A 17,218-nucleotide genomic window follows, 5' to 3' on the forward strand; every position below is an offset into this window, starting at 1 on the left:
ACCAGTACATATTGTAGTTGCTTAATAATACGTAAATATAACTATATTAGCTTACATAAAAATTCAGAGGTGTTTGCTCGGACTTACAGCCACAATCTTTTGTTAAGACTCAAGTGTTCTAACCACTGAGCCGACTTGCCTCTCTACTGGGCCATATCGGCTCCATATTTGATATTATATATTATTAATGACCAATTTCATTGAGTCAATCCGTTTAAATAAAATAAAGTTAAAAAGTCGTAAGTCTAATTTGCTTGCTGAGTTTACACTTAACAATTTTGTGAAAGGATATTGTAATAGAGAATATTTAAACGGTTGTGGAAAGATGCGGTCGAGTTATGCAACCGATTGATTGTGGCTTGTGGTTGGTTTATTGTAATATAGTTAAAGGGCGAATATTTCATACGAGTTATAATTAGAGTTATAATAAGATTTTTGTAACTATTCTACTTGTTAACAGATCAACATTGGTATAGTCACTAATTTGATATAGGCTAGATATCGAATGTTTAGTAAAATGTATAAAAACAGAACGTCTCCATGTTTCCGTCGAATTGTGACGTCACGCGGGCTCTAAGAAGTGTATACCAAGTAAATAGTATCGTTTTAAAATAGTAGCTTATCTTGTTTGTAATATGATCCTTTAATGGATTACGAGTTACTTATTTTTTTATAATAAAAATATATGATTGTTCAATGTCTGATTTAACTTTTAATAAGCTAATGTTGAATATTAAAATTCCATTCATAAATTACACGTCAAACATATTCAAGTTTCAATTTCAGGGACAGTAAGCTATACACAATAGGTAAGTAATTTTTATGACGTCTATAGGCGTTTACTGACCCAGAAAGTGTTAATTGACAAATGAAAATGACAAATAAATGAAATTTGACATACATATATTATAACTAACAATATCTCTTCTTATTCCTTTATTTCAGACGTCAAAATATGTAAATACTTAGTAGTATGGCCTTATCCAAGCCAAACTGAGTAGGTTGTACCCAAGTTTAACTGGTGGTAGGGCTTTGTGCAAGCTCGTCTGGGTAGGTACCACCTACTCATCAGATATTCTACCGCAAAACAGCAATACTTGATATTGTTGTGTTCCGGTTTGAAGGGTGAGTGAGCCAGTGTAATTACAGGCACAAGGGACATAAAATCTTAGTTCCCAAGGTTGGTGGCGCATTGGATATGTAAGCGATGATTGACATTTCTTACAATGCCAATGTCTAAGAGCGTTGGTGACCACTTACCATCAGGTGGCCCATATGCTCGTCCGCCTTCCTATTCTATAAAAAAAAAAGTATCGATTATTCTACCGTCCAACAGTAATACTAAGTATTGTTGTGTATCTGTTTGAAGGGAGAGTGAGTTATAGGCACAAGGGACATGACATCTTAGGTTGGTAGCGCATTAGCAATGTAAGGCAAGGTTAATATTTCTTACAACGCCAACGTGGTGACCACTTGCCATCAGATGGCGCATTTACCCTCCCCCTATCTGTTTCATAAAATAATATATATATATATATTAAATTTATATTTATATGAGTAGTAATTGGAGTATGGTGAAATTTGAGTTTAAAAATGATCATGACGTTTCAACGATGACACGCAATCAACTCTTAGACGTATTTAACATCAATCACAATTTGTTATCTGTGGCCATCCGGCACATCGTACTAATCGTAATTATATTACCGCCGGCGAAATTCCGAGGCATTGTTCAAAAATCGATGTCACTGCATGCACTTAGGGAACAAACATTGTTATAATTAATCGGTTATATCTATCGATACTTTCTCGGGCGGGTTGAAACATCGATAAACAATAACCGAGAGCGGGCACCCGATTATATTGATAAGATATCGAATAATTCCAGGCTCTAATGGACCCGCCGCAGAGTATAAGGAGATACTTTCTAAACTATCTTTAAAGGAGGATGGATTAGAATATTGATAACTTATAGCTCCGATAAAGGTTATATTTTTCGGTAATACTATCTTCTTAATCATTAATTGTTGTTGTGTCTGTTATTTTATTATTCCTGAACGACTCGACTGATCAATTGGCTGAGAATCATATTCTCTTAGGCGTTATATTTGTTGTGTTGGTACAATGCTTCTAGGCAAGTGCGCTCCATCTTAGACTGTATCTCACTTTCCATCAGGTGTGATAACAGTCAAGCGCTAGCCTATATATTTAAAAAAATGCTTCATATGTATGCTAGGATCCGGTAGAAGACACTGCCAACAAGTTATTAGAAAATTGTATAATTATGGACAATAATTATTATCATAATACCATATTTATTAAATTATAATTGTGGTGTAATTGTGTTATTTTAATGATAGAACACAAATAAATACGCCTTGGCACATGAAAATATATCTATAATACATTTATTGCACTAAACCAATTGCTATGTATAGTTATGTTTCATTTTGTTCTATTTTTTTTATTTACTATAAAATTCTTCTGACCATTCGAGGGCCCGTTTAGAAAAACGTCTTACGTATGTTCGTTCGTTCTGTAGGTATTTCAGATAAAATGTCAACACTATAGATATTTTACAACACAGATAACGTATCAGTACAATGTGATTGTAACTTATAACAATAATTAAAACCGAAATTATATGATTTAAACGAATGCAGTTGAACCCTTACCTAACACATCCCAAAGATAAAGGCGTGCAATTATATCTAATAGAAATCTAATGTTTTACTCGTCTGAATATTAATCTGAGTCACTACAAATCGCGCTCACGAACCTCTAACATGCTTCTAACTGATTCTAACGCGCGGTCGAAGGCACTAAGCATTTTGTTATGTTAAGTTTAACGATTATTTTATGCTTACGTGTGCTTGGAAGATACCGTGTACTCATCTATGATCGAGTGTCATATTTACTTTTGTTTATGAAACATTCGACCTTTCGTTCTATGTTCTAGGTTTATCAAATGTCTATACGAATTTAATATTGAAATACGCGATTGTTCTCACAACATTCTCGTTTGCTACACAACACTCTACTTTGCGTAAAATAGTTCAATTCAATTTAGTATAATTAACATTTAACAGAAGGAGATTAACAATTAATGAAATAAATGAAAATTCAGACAGTTAAAATAGATTGTTAACTTTCTTATTTACTTACTAACATACGAATAAAGAAACTTAAATAAGCATTCGCATCGTCATGGTTAAGTTAATTAATTAAGGTTCGTGGTATCGTTTCAAATGCGTCCGCTAATCAATTCTAAGTACTAACCGCTTAGAACTGATCGTCCACGTATATACGCGCTATAGAATACTATTTCATGTTTGCTATAATTATTATTAAGTATTAATTATATTTTTTGTCAGTGACGTACCCATAATGGATACTTATCAGTTAAAATATACTATAGTATATTATAATTGTAGTGAATGATAAATGACAGTTAAAAAAAGAAAAGGGGAGAAAGATCAAATAATTACAAACACAAGATATATGACATCTCAGATCATATGGATTGCAGAATCACCCTGTAAGTGTGGTTTATACTTGTAACACAATACCAGTGTCTATGGGTGAAGATAACCACTTAACACTTGGCTCCTTTGCTCTCGACTACATTCGTAATACAAATTATAAAATTATATTCGTTGAAATTCTAAATTCAAATAATAAAATAATGTGTTTGCTTTGAATATCAATTGCTTAGTGGATAGTCAGGCTAAACATTTAGCATTTGACTGCGGTATTCAATACTGGACGTATAAGTATTATAAGATTTTAAATAGTAACGAGTTGAACGTTAATGATAACTTTTACTAGCTATTAATTATAATGATGTTGTTACTTCACAAAAGGACAAAATGTTATTATGTGAAAATATTTTAAGTCAATCAATCAATCAATGTTTTGAAGTTAATTTTGTTTCTTGCACAGTCAATGCTTCTATACGCATATAAAAAGAAATCTGATAATGTTATATATTACATACACTAGGAATTTTTTAAATTTGTGTTTGTTCAATTGCTACAAGAAAACTAAAAAATAAATAACTAAATAAGTTTTACGAATCTAAATATTTCACACAGAACATCCTTTCCTTGCATTAAAAATGAGCTCAAAACTGCGCGCGCGCATCCAATCACACATAGTGGCAATGGTGGCGGGCGACAGAAATAACCGGGCGCGATTGACGAGATACATACCATTATGGCCTAACGAACATCTCAATTTAGCCAACCACCTGCCTAGCTCGCTTTAAATAAACTTGCCATTTGCCAGTACGATGGAATTCGGTAAGATGCCCTAGGTATAGATTTCAACCAGTTTTATAGAGAAATCGCTCAACTGGTTTATTTTCAATAAAAAATTGACGATGATTTGCAATTATGAGTGAATTGTTTCAAATTGTTAAGGTTTAAAAATGAAAGTAAATTATGAAATAATAAATCTTAAAAGGTTTTGACTTTTACTTTGTTATTGATTGATTTCAAATTACGTGATATTATTAATAGTTGTATAAGTAGTAATAACAAACCGTAAATATCACATAGCTGGGCATTTTTTTCCTGATAAGGAGAAGGTTTGGAGCTTATTCCACCACGCTGTTCAAGTGGGGTTCGATGTTTAGTAGTGATTATTTTTTATTTACAGACTTCATATGCTTATTTTATTAGCCTCATAGAAGCTTGATATCAATTAAAAAATTTTATTTCATTGAATTAATAACCAAATCGAGTATTTCGTTAAACAATTAAAATCATTTATCTAGTCAAACCCTCTAAATTGTCACTTCAGAAACAGTGTAACACCAGAGAAAGGTTAGATCGTTATTTAAGACGTTTACAGTACTTACAAATGCCATCTTAATTACGAAGCCGAATGTCGATTACAAGCCGACCGTGTAGCGAATTGGTAATCTTGCAAAATCATTAGATCGAACCGAAAAGCCATTACGTTCACACATGACCTAAAGTTCTACAATTAATAGACTAGGGAACTGATAGACAATGGACTTATTTACGTAGAACCCGAAAAGGCATCGCACGAACATTTCTCGTGCGGAGTATAGGACCATTTCTTTTGTAGTAATTGCCAATACGATTTGCATAAGCAGACCCATTCGGCCGCGTTTTCATGGTACATGCGGTCACATAGTGTATAGGATACTAAAGCTCGCGGTTTTAAATTCTGGAACTTAATAGAAAACGATTGACCAAAATTGACAAAAAACTTATTTAACGTACAAGAATAATACGTAACTTTATGACAATATGTGACAATCAAAACAAAATGTGTTTGTTTCTCAACATATAGGTTAATGTAATGTCGGCTTGTACCAAGTTAACTAAATACAACAAGTCAGCTAGAAATTAGATGTAAGGCTCTCGTCAACAGTCGTTTAATAGCCGAAGGCGTTAGGAAGATTTGTCAGATGTTAATCCATCATATCTTTAATTAAATTTGTCTTTAGTAGTAAATATACTTATATCTTCTTGTACATGGCAATGTCGATGTTAAAAATTACAATTTCCGTCAAACCCTTGATAGAATTTGTTCGATGCTTGTTTGTCTGAAAATAAATAGAATTATCATTTATATCATGAAGAAAGCTCTTAATTAAATATGTTAAATTGATATGTTTATAAAAATGCACTCTGTTTCTTACGAAACCCCATCAAAATACCGATCACAAGCTGTCAAAACATTACAGTTAAGCTCATCTATCAAGAGGCACCGCAATTATCGTTTCACACGCGTCAACCAAATTAGCCAGTCATTTCGGTGTGAAGACGTCACATTAGCGGTATCGCTCGAAGGTCTGTGTAAGCTTCGTTTATATTTTTGTCAATATTTATAATTATTTTTTTGTCTACTTTTTTTTATAGAATAGGACGGCGGACGAGCATATGGGCCACCTGATGCTAAGTGGTCACCAAACGCCCTTAGACATTGGCATTGTAAGAAATGTCAACCATCGCTTACATAGCCAATGCGCCACCAACCTTGGGAACTAAGATTTTATGTCCCTTGTGCCTGTAATTACACTGGCTCACTCACCCTTCAAACCGGAACACAACAATAACAAGTACTGCTGTTTTGCGGTAGAATATCTGATGAGTGGGTGGTACCTACCCAGACGAGCTTGCACAAAGCCCTACCACCAGTAAACCTCAAACACTTGTTTGAGGCTATAAGCTTGAGGCCTATACTTTATAGCATATGATTTAAGGTAATACAAAATATAATTTACAAATTTGTAGGGTTTTGCTGGTTTTTATTATAAATATTTTCATTTTTATTTTGATGTTTACCGGTGCTTTGGATGCATTCAAGGAAAGTTTGTAGTTATGACTCATTGTTAATTATTTCACTCCTTCTAGTTCTAGAAACTATTTTTGAAATTTATATAAACTATTTTTAATCTGTATAGCTCGCACCAATCTGGACGTACCACTATATAAATATTTATGATTTGAAGTAAGAACAATTTAATAATTATTACTAATTACAGCTGCAAAGAATGATACGTTCAATCTTTTGCCATTCTGAAATATATAAATATAATTAAAAAGATCAGTTTCTTAATGACTTAAAAGACAATAAATGTATTGACTAATTTAATAGTTCATTATGAAAAGATTTTATATGCATTTAACAGTGTTTGGTAGACCTTGATTTCTGCCTAAACGATTGTACCATTTTAGCATACCTCGATCCCAGCATTTGTACCCAGTGTCTGAATCAAGATTACATTTATTCGGTACCTATTCAGGTTATCTATATAATATCTGATAGCATTAAACATTTCTGGTTATTTATTCGACTTGATTAAACTTAATTTATTGTTGTGTAGCTCTTGTTATGTACGTATTTAAAATAAGGATATAATTACCAACAATAGGACAATGATGTTCCAAGAAAATGTTTTAATTTAAAGAAATAAATGTAAGCCGAGATTGCTCATTGGTTAGACCACGTGATTAGAACTTAGTCGATGATTACGGGCTCAAGCCCAGGCAAGCACAACTGAATTTTTTTTTTTTTTTATATTCGCCGGAGGGCAAATGACTCTACTCCACCTGATGGTAAGTGGTAGTAGAGTCCAAACGCGACGACGGCCAGTACAGACGGGAAAAACGTTCTGCACTAGCCGCCTTCGCCTTGCCGGCCCGCAAGATGCCTCTTCACGCCTCGTTTGAAGGAACCCGGGTTGTAAGAGGAGGGGAACACGTGAGCTGGTAAGGAATTCCATTTTTTGGAAGTGCGACAAAGAAAGGAGTTGCCAAATTTCTTTGTTCGCGATGGAATTGATGTCACAGTTAGGCGGTGACATCGAGAACCAGCTCGCGTGGACTTAAGAAGGAAGGGGGAAGCGGGAATTAGAGAGAATAATTCCTCAGAGCACTCGCCGTGATACAGTCGAAAGAAAGCGCTCAGTGCTGCTATCTCACGACGCAATTGTAAAGGTTCAAGGGTGTTTGTGACCTTTACGTCGCCAATAATGCGTACGGCACGTCGCTGCAACCGGTCCAAGGCCTCAAGTAGGTACTTAGTGGAGCCATCCCAAAGATGCGAGCAATATTCCACGCAAGACCGTACCTGTGTTTTGTACAGCAAGCACAGTTGTTGTGGCGTGAAAAATCGCCGCACCTTGTTCAGAACTCCGAGTTTCCGTGAAGCTGTTTTTATAACAGCCTCGATGTAATCCCTTGGACCAAGGTCGCAGCGAACGTCAATCCCCAGCATGGCGATTTTGCTTTGCATCACCAGCGGAGTACCACAGAGGGAGGGAAGAGGGGAAAATGTTGACTTTTTCGCCGTGAGAGCGCATACCTGTGTTTTCTTGGCATTAAACTCAACAAGATTATCAGAGCCCCATTTGGCGATGAGCACTAACGTCCTATCGAGTTCAATGACAAGATTCTCCCGCCTCTCCTCAGTTTCCGCCCGCCCAGCCACTGCGCGTCCGTGGTATCCACCATGCACTGTACTATCGTCTGCATAGCAATGTATGTTCCCAAGGGAGAGCATATCATTGATATGCAAAAGAAAGAGTGTGGGAGATAGCACAGATCCCTGATATCCTTTTTTATATTCTTATTTGAGTTTATTATTAATTTTATGCACGGCGTTTGACGGATTATTGACAGATGTTTTCAAAGAGAACATCGTGAGAATCGTCGGATGAAAATCTATATCTACCAACTCGAATTGGAGCAGCGTTGTGGAAAGAGCTCCAAAGTGTTCCTCAAAAGGAGAAGGAATAGCAATGAGATATTTACAGGCTATTACTTATTACTTTAAATAAATACATGTTCCGTTGTTTATTCCTTAGTCACCAGTTATTAAACTGTGTACAACAATACTAAATATTGCTGTTTGCCGGTAGAATATCTGATGGTAGGCCATCATGTATAAATCTACGATCTGTAAAAGAATATATTATTTTATGAATGTTCGGAAACGGTTAATGCTCAAGCGTATATATATAAAATAGTGCGAGCTACAATAATTGCTATCAGTAACTTTATCAATACAACAGTAAGCCATCATATATAATTATCATCAAATTTATTGACTTCCGAACACCTGTTCTTAGAAGGCAATAAATGATTAGTTAGGAAGCTTTTCGCAAGACGCACGCACAATTATTATTTATTTAATAATTATTATTCGTTTCCTTGACATTTGTTTTTAAATACTAGGTTCGTTACTTATTTCATTAGTACATAGATTTTTTTAACCATACCTTATTTTATATAGTTACAGAATCCTTGATGAATATTACGACTGTGAAATATAGATTTTTAATAATGGTTTTGGGATAAGGCTGTTTGTTTTCCTTGACATATCATAAACAATAATAACAAATTTTATTTATTATTTATCGTTTATATTAAAAATAAAGACGTTGCATTGTTGTGTTTGTTTTTGGTTAATGTGATTATAAGACATAAGTGGTAACAAATAATATAATTATAATTTATACGCGCTTTGTATACCTATCTTCAAAAAAAAATCTTTTTGTAGATAGAATAATTTATAGAAGCTAAGCAAATACATTATTTGGAGGTAAGTAAGTAACAAACTTATATGCTACATCACATACATTTATTATTTATATAAAGTTTATATCTGTGCTTTCAAAAAAAAGTAACATAGGACATTGTTTTCTGGCGATAGAATTACTTGTAACGGACGAAGTCGAAGCCGAGATGGCCTAGTAGTTAGAACGCGTGAATTTTAACCGATGATCGTGGGTTCAAACCCGGGCAAGCACCACTGAATTTTCATGTGCTTAATATGTGTTTATAATTCATCTCGTGCTTGACGGTGAAGGAAAACATCGCGAGGAAACCTGCATGTGTCTAATTTCATTGAAACTATGCCACATGTGTATTCTACCAACCCGCATTGGAGCAGCGTGGTGGAATAAGCTCCAAACCTTCTCCTCAAAAGGGAGAGGAAGCCTTAGCCCAGCAGTGGGACATTAACAGGCTGTTACTGGACGAAGTCTAATCAGGGCACTTTGTGAAACCTTGAAATATTGCTACATTAAAAACGAATGAGATGATCGCCGTATATGTGTAATATTTAATATTATATTAAGAATTGTAAAAATTACACATTTATACATAATTGGACTAGAAAACCTTGCTGTATTTCTTTCCCTGGTTCTTCTTAGGTTTTATTTACCAAACCGATGGTAGTTATTTAGGTAGTTAACCATTGACTATCAATAAGTGTAAATTTTCTATATTGAACGCAATTTGATTGGAATTTAAAAAGTTAAAGCCGAGAATGACTGACTGACTTTATATATGATTTTTAAATCACAAATAGTTTTAAAGTTTAAACACAAACAGTACACGAACACATTTGTCAAAACAAATTACAAATGAGAGCGGAAGCATTCGTGCCATGTTCTTTTAATCGACATTATGTATTTATCGATATGAATAAATACAGGTCATTCGATTTATAAATCAAGTTTGAAATCGATTTCAACAAGTGGCTATTAATTAAGTTGTAGTAAGATTAGAAATTAGATAGTTGGGCGGTGATCGCGTTTGATAATATATAGTGCGGGGCGAGTGCAGGCTGTGATACAAATTTCTATAATTTCAATGGAGTCCTCGTAACTGAATTTCGTTTACGGCGGTTATTCTCAAGGACTAGCCAACTCCGAAGGAGGTATTATAATACACAAGTATATTTGCAATAAAATATTCTAACACAGAGAGTTTTGTGTATCTGACATGACCAGAGAGAGATCAGGCGCAGTACTTAAAAATTTTTGCAACACTAACAACACGCAAACTCCAGCCATATTAGTAAGATTTTGTTGAATCACAAACTCCGTAACTTTTTAATGAGACCGGTCCAAGATTTGACCAAGGACCTCGAGATCTGCAGTATAGACACTAAGCCATCGAACTTTTATTATTCTATTATTTAAATACCAAAGCTAATGTTGAAATCTTTATAACTGTTTCAATAGTATGACATCGCTTGCACATTAATAGGAATCTTGAGGCTAAAATGTAAAGATTATGTATATATATAAATCCGTTAGTATTATATATGGGGCCATGTAAAAATTTTTTACTCAAGGAAGATTAATTAAAGTACAATTAACTTAACAAATATAGACAGTTTAAAAACGTTCTGTTTTTAAATTAATTAATATAAAAAAAAAAAACATTAAAAAAATTGTCATTACATTTTCTTGACAAGTTTTGTTATAAACTTAGTCTAATGTTTCCATGACAAGCTAATCTATAAGTAAAAATTCAGAAAACGACTAGTGTTTTCTAAACGCGTTTGCTTTGTTATTTGTTATTTTATTAGAAAGTAAGCAAAAAATTGATTTGGAAAAATTTTCATTACATTCATACGGGTCAAGTAAAGATAAATATCAGGATATTTCATTAAAGAAAGTATGATCGCTTACAATTAAATGTTTCAATCATCAGTTCTAAGGTCAATTCAAATTGGCAATCGAAAACATGCGCAATATCAAATAAATCATTTATACCACTAAATTGGCTGTCAACTTAAGACAAACAAAATTTTCGGAGTAAACATGAATGAAATATGATATTCCTTTTTATCAATCCGACTATCAATAATTATTACTGATTGATTGAGTCATCAATTTTAAATTTGTAATCTTCATGTCAGCGCAACCCATCAAGATATATACACTGCTGTCTCCGCGAAGGTTATTTCATATTGTATATTATATTTGAATAGAGATCGTCTCGTTACTGCAATTATATATTTTGTAAGTTATATCTTATCTTTACACAAACCCATAATCACAATTCGGAATTTGTAATAAAATTTTCAATTTCTATTAAACAATTTCAAGATGTTATTATTTATATTAATCTATTTGTATTTCGAGAAATTAATAGAGTAAATAAAAAAACACATAGAAACATGTTATGAACTTATCTTATGTTTATTTAACAAACGTCGATTGAAGTTAATACAGATATGATTTTATTATTTCATCTAACCTTGTTCTCAAAATAAAAATATTTGTGCTTATATTTTATTATACTAAAGCTATAAATACTTTGTTAAAAATACATCTACAAAATAATAACAACAGTTATTCAATTACAACTTAAAATATGTAATTACGAACAAAATTTATAATACAAGTGTATATATCGTATACATAAAACCCTTAAACCCTGAAGCTTATAGTGACCTCTCATTTCACAAGAGTTAAACTTACTTTGTTAAAACAATTGAAAGCGAGAACCGTTTATAATTCGATGTGAGGTCATGTCACTATATGTTAATGACGATTGATGATTGTACGAATATTAGACATGTATTTGATTTGACCTTGTCAGCGTGTGACCTTAATAACTAAATTGGTAAAATACTTTGAAAAAGGCGCGAAAATGTAAGAGTAAAAAGGTCAACCCTTATTTGCCTGTGGGGCCATCAACGCCCCCGAGTATCAAATTTTGAAAACAAACTACTATGAGATAACTAATAAAAAATAAAATACTGATTAGGATTGCGTCTAGTTCAGTCTGTATTGATGTTAGAACGTACTTGTAGGCTACCAAAATACTAATTTAATCTTACTTACTAATACTTTAACAAAAAGAAATAAAAAATAAAGTGGATACAAATAAAAAAATTTACATACTGTACTTTTCTAACTTTAAAAACATAATTTACACAAGTTTGTTAAAAATGTAAGTATGGATGTAATATTATATGGTTTAATATTTATATGATTATAGTTAAAAATCTATAAAAAAATTTAAACCAAGAATAAAAATGAAACGAACGACGTCACCGCTTGGTAGAGGCTTCCTTTCCTCTTATGAAGAAGGTTTGGGTGTGAGGATTTTCTCATATTATCGTATCTTTTAAAGATACGTAGAACTTTAAGGTCATATAATGTAATGCTTGTGCTTATTGTATTTACGTTTATTTTGTAAATTGTTTATTTTATTTCTCTAAGATAAAGCGAGAGGTTGTTAAGATAAGTAATAGACTAATAGCAGATAACATAATGGTAGATTATTTTATGGAATAGGAATTTGTGCTCTTGCCTTTATAGATTCTATTTAAATGATTTAAAAAAAATTTGAATACAAAAAAGTTTTTATAACAATAAAAAACAAGTAACGTTAAATAGGGTATCGTTATATTCGTAGTATTTTAATAAAAATGGAAAATGAGTGCCTAATAAAATTCTTTAAAAGTCTTTAATTTTAACACCAATACACATAAGCTCTTTTTGTATACAATACCACTTAACTTCTCACACCGATTCGAATCGGTTATTGTATTGAATCGCAATCGATTGTTATAATTGATACGAAAATAATTATTTCCGACCTTACTACGGGAGTTAATTGTTGTTGGAATAGCCAGCGGTGGACAATTAATTTAATTAAGAATATTGCGGCATTGTCGTTAGCGCTTACATAAAGGCTACTGAAGGCTCGGGACTAAAGAGGTTAAATAATATAGCTATAACTTAGTAAAACCTTTTTCTTTTCTCTATCTGAATATAATATAAAAATTAGAGTAGTATCAATACTACATAGCATGTCTTTATTTGTACGCTACAATTTAAGTTAAATTATTTTGTACACATAACACTTAATCTAGTTAAAACATGATTATGAAAATCATATTTACAGTTATATAAAAATGCCTAAATCTGCGGTCGATACATTTACAAAGATGTATTAATTTACGTCCTAATATGTAAAGTATAGAGTGTACAATTATAAAAATATGTAAAAAATAACATGCGAGAAAAAATAGAAATTCATATTTAGTGATTCGTTTTTGACGGAAAGACCTTGGCAATTAAATATCATCTGTACCAAATGAATTCATTTTTGTTGTTTAAAAATAAATGAACTAATTTTATTTCCGTCTATATTTAAGTATGTTAATAAAAAATATTGTTTTTAAAATATATTTTTAAAGTAGGCTTATGTTTTTGTTAACACATCACAAGTAGTAACCGTAACGTACAGTAAAGTCGCTTACAATAGCGAGTTTTAATATGGTCTCATAATACAAACCAATATAATTTTTAATACAACTGACTTCATAATAATGACGTTTTTTATCTTACAAAAGAATCTATTTAAATGGTATCTCAGTTCTATTTAATTATACATTTTCCTTATCATGTGTTCCTATCTCGTTGTGTAACTCTTTAGTAAATTAATATATTTTAGTTTTATTTTCACTGCATTATATAAGCTGAATGATATAATTTTTCCATACAGCTTAACTATATGACTGGTATTGTTATGATAATAATAGTTTATAATTATTATTTATTTTGGTCAATGGGTAAAATACATGTATCTTAAATGCAGAGTGTGAGTACAAATCTACATTTTCACGGACTTATAATGTATCTCGTTTTTGTTGGTGAACGAAGACATCGTGAGATTAACTGTACGTTTCTGGTGAATTTCTGCTATATGTAAATCCATCTAATACACCAGTTAGCTGACCCTTGATACCTAAAATTCCGTAAAGTACGTGTACGTGTTGTGTCGTGCTAATGTTGGTAGAATTGAGGTGTACTTTAAGCGTACAGTATGCAGAAGCGGTGAGCTCTAGTCACAAACAAAGTATGCGCGCGGACCTTCCCAAGGAATTGCACTGCAGAACTGCAGTCACGAGTGATACATGACTCACCAGTGATAACAGTACACAGTTGAAACAGTCGCCTGAACCGAAATCATCTATTTATTTCAAGTAAAACAAAATCTAAATTATTAAATTTATTACTATATATATATATATATATATATATATATACTTCATTCTTGTAAGTTTTTGTAACTTCTTTTGAATAGTTTTAAAATACAACTACATAAAAGTCACTTAAAAGTGAAGTTACGAATGGTTTGAAATATTAGTTATATATAAGAAGAATTCAAGCGGAAATCAGTCACTATTATACTTGAACACAATATACATAGCAGTTCTAAAGACAGTATAAATAAAAACAAGAAAAAAAAATATATAAGACACAATTCGGCCCTTTCTTATTCCCAACACAGCCTAGCAATTTAGTATGAAATATGCCAGCGATCTAGTACCTCTTCAGTTTTAATTTCATCAGAATATATGTCATCACTTAATTTAGTACTTTTGTTTCTAAGTTATTTAAAGTTTCGCATAAATTCTAATCAAGTATTCAAAATTACAAAAAAAAAAAAACCTTAAGTCTATTCATTAGTACATTGAAATTGTACCCACATGAGGTCATACGATTCGGTTACGGCTAATCAAAAACGCCATTATTTTTTACATTAAAACATTAGTTTTGAAACCAATCGCTTCTTAACGGAGAGAATTATTAAACCAAGGTTAAATGTAACTGACGTTTTCAAATTTATACGTTTGTTTATCGAAAGTAATATTCAATTGTAAAACTAGTAATATTGTGCGCAAAGGCAATAAATCTGGTTGTTGGCATGTGTGCACCTCGTAGGGTCACCTTGACCCACTGCCGACTGACCCGATACTACTTACACATTTGTCGAGTATTTATTTATCTATTGATCATAATTGCACTAAGTCATATTGAGCTGATCTTGTTTGGCCGCTTTTGATCTCTTAATCCAATTGTGGTATGCATTTGTACTATTACCATAAAAATATACGGATGTTTGATCATACAAAAGCTACAAAATTATGAAACTTTCATATTATAAACGCGCGTAGTTTTGAACGGACATGTGCTTTATAGTATGTTTATATGACATATATTAATTTATTGCTTTTTGCTTATTATGTGAACATAGGAGAGAAAATTATCGGTTCACATGCTTGTCAGGCGAACACTGAAAATCTAGAGAAGATAAGTTTTTTTCTAAAATTTGTACGCGTAATTAATAAATAAATGAATATGTGTTAAGTATTTTAAATTGTAAGTCGATCGTATACACAAATGAATTCCCATCCTGTGTAATTTGATCTAGAAACAAAATACATAAAAAAAAATATATAGGATTTACGGCCTTACTAAAAAACTTCTTCAAGAGAGTTTTTCTACAACAAAGTTTTTTGTGGAAAAACATTTTGAATTAATTGTCCAACTATGATATATATTTCTACATTAATCTCTCATTAAACGTATAAAAATATGTATAGTTAAGCGGTAACACATTCAAATGCATTTCATTTAAAATAATAAAAGGAAATATTTTAAATTCAATAAAAACAAAATCATTTATATTATAATTGTAACTATAGTTTTTACAATATTTTATTTATAAAATATGAACTGTAATATGAATATTACAGGGAAATCAATAAGTCATATCAATATCATCGATGTATCTGTCGACTCGTTGTCTCCTCGTACAAACCGAGTAATTTCATCTTGTTTTAAAATTCAAATTTATGTTAATGTGACATGGCCGTATGCACGTTAATTGGATTAACTTATGTGAACTAATGTTCATTATTTCTATAAGCGAAGGTGTTGAGACGGTGAAATATAAACTGTTAATTTAATCGCTAAAATTGGAACATATAACTCGATTTGGCGATTTAAAATATGGCGCTAAAGGATTGATTGTTAAATCAAAGGCTTAATTTAGTTTACTTTTATGGTTAATGATTATATATATTAGTTTATATATTTTTTTCAGTCAAATGAATTTTGATAACTGAATGTGCAAGGTTACATCACTACTTGTATATACATATATTATGTATGAAAAATTTACCAATCGTTAGAGTACTAATATTGGATTTCTGTTAAACATCACTCTTATCTACATCGCTAATAGATTAAAGGTAAATAATTTTTTTTTTATACAATAGGAAGGCGGACGAGCATATGGGCCACCTGATGGTAAGTGGTCATCAATGCCCTTACAATGTCAATATCTAATTGGCGTTGTAAGAAATGTTAATCTATAAGATCCCTTTTAAACACCAACTTAGAAGAATCCACCTTCCTAGCATACTTTGCGGTATTTATTTAATGCTTAATATGATATTATCGAATTATATCCTTATATGTTTAATTCGTTCGGCCTATTACGGTTTATTTACAACGTAGTTATGACTATATCATCTATATTTATAACATCTACAACAATCCGTGCACAATTATGTCAAATGATAGTGTTGGGTGCAAACGAAGAGACAATTGCGATATCGATAATCGTGCTAAGTGTCGGCGTGCCCCCTGTGGTTGTCGTAATTATACCTCGGTGGCCACTAAACGCTCGCTTTACCTTCTGTTTGTAGGTTACATTTTGTGACTAGAATGTTAACATATTAACATACTTTCAAATCAAAATACCTTTATACTTTCAAAGAAGTCGAAACAGAGCACTGGCTTTCAAGTAGTCCCTTATCTCGAATATTAAGCAAATCAATAAACAATTTACTAAGCAAACAATGATAAATATTAATATTATTTGAAAATTTAATTAGAGGTAAAAAGAAAAAATAATTAAAAAATAAAGTAAAGTGACTGTGAATTATTTCAGGTGTTTTATGAGGCACGAGAATGTAAACACTGCCAGATCCCAGGCTGTGAGTTGAAATTTCTCCGCAAAAAAATAATATTTTTTATTTCGTTATGGGATTCAAACTCGGGCCAGATTTGAATCCAGGACTTCGGGATCTATGGCATCATAATCTATTCACTAAGCTAACGAGACAGTAAATT

The 17,218-nt window shown here is 32.0% G+C and overlaps 1 protein-coding gene across 1 annotated transcript in view; it reads right to left on the bottom strand.

Annotated features, from left to right (window-relative positions):
• LOC126776331 (PAS domain-containing protein cky-1-like) overlaps positions 1-17,218 on the bottom strand; it is a 123,868-nt gene that overhangs the window by 60,361 nt on the left and 46,289 nt on the right. The window lies entirely within an intron of this gene.

Source organism: Nymphalis io, chromosome 20 (genome assembly GCF_905147045.1).
Source record: "Nymphalis io chromosome 20, ilAglIoxx1.1, whole genome shotgun sequence".
In the NCBI taxonomy this organism is placed as follows: Eukaryota; Metazoa; Arthropoda; class Insecta; order Lepidoptera; family Nymphalidae; genus Nymphalis; species Nymphalis io.